Source organism: Rhagoletis pomonella, unplaced genomic scaffold (assembly GCF_013731165.1).
Source record: "Rhagoletis pomonella isolate Grant_MI unplaced genomic scaffold, Rhpom_1.0 Rhpom_scaffold_00014, whole genome shotgun sequence".
NCBI classification, from domain to species: domain Eukaryota; kingdom Metazoa; phylum Arthropoda; class Insecta; order Diptera; family Tephritidae; genus Rhagoletis; species Rhagoletis pomonella.
In genome coordinates this window covers 5,024,411-5,025,490 of record NW_023458568.1, presented here as the reverse complement: position 1 = coordinate 5,025,490, position 1,080 = coordinate 5,024,411, and the positions used below count along the sequence as shown (strand labels likewise).

General features: G+C 31.6%; 1 protein-coding gene across 1 annotated transcript in view; it reads left to right on the top strand.

The window, feature by feature from the left end:
- LOC118749121 overlaps window positions 1-1,080 on the top strand; it is a 58,051-nt gene that overhangs the window by 43,060 nt on the left and 13,911 nt on the right. The gene's annotated exons all lie outside the window — the stretch shown is intronic.

Below are 1,080 nucleotides of genomic sequence, written 5' to 3'. Positions count from 1 at the left end.
TTTTTTTCGATGGGTTTTAACCCAAAAATTTACAAGTTTCATATCGCTGCTGCTTCTTATTCGGTTTTCAATTAGAATATTCAATAATTAAAAAATATATGGAAAACCGAGTCGATTTCAAATTTTCGAATTTCAGAACATGCCCGTATATCAAAAACTCGAAACCGCCTTTCAGGAAAACAATTGGAAAAGTTGATTTTTTTGGGAAATATAACAAAAAAAGAGTTATTTTCGTAAACTTATTTTATATTAAAAATGCTTTATCTAATAATCTTGTAAACATGTATTTTATTGTTTTGTATGAAAAAATATTCGAAGGTAAATAATCCTGTAAAAATGCATATTTTTTGTGAAAAAATTTAATAACTTTGAAAAATCTGCAAAATCGTAGTTCTATGTACAAGTACTCGATACATTTCCGATACTGAGTAGGTATCGATACCTTGTTTGATACAAGTACAAGTACTGATTTGAGTAATACCTTAATGGGATCGATTTATCCCTACTTGTATACCAGCCCTGCTTTTACAACACAACGTGCCAAAGCTTTCAAAATCTCTCAGTACAAATGGAAGCTTTCGCTGGCCTAGTCTGTTTTACAACCACTTTTTACTCACCTAAATAAGTAGCTTATTGAAACTGAAAATAATTTGAATGAAAATTAAATAAAAAATTAAAATAAAGTTAATTTCCACTTAAAGAGTTATTATTGCATATTTCGCAGTAAATGCATGATGTAATGCGATCAAGCATACAACTTCCAACCCTACAAATAACTTTAAATTACGTTAGATAAATTCGCCCTATTAAAATTTAGAATTTACGATATTAATAATGCAACCCTGTAGTATGTAAGTCATTAGCAACTGAGTTCAAGATTGACATATGAAATAAATGAGATTCATTAAATCGAAAAGACCAATTTTTTTGTAATTTATAATTTGTTTCGACTTGTTTGCAAAAAACAAGTGCCAACCAGTGGCCCTAGCAGCAACTGCTTCCGGAAAGTGCCTGCAGTGCATACCATAGACCGGCAACACCAATAGCTTGCAAGCAGCAGGCGTTGGCCGGCATCAGCGC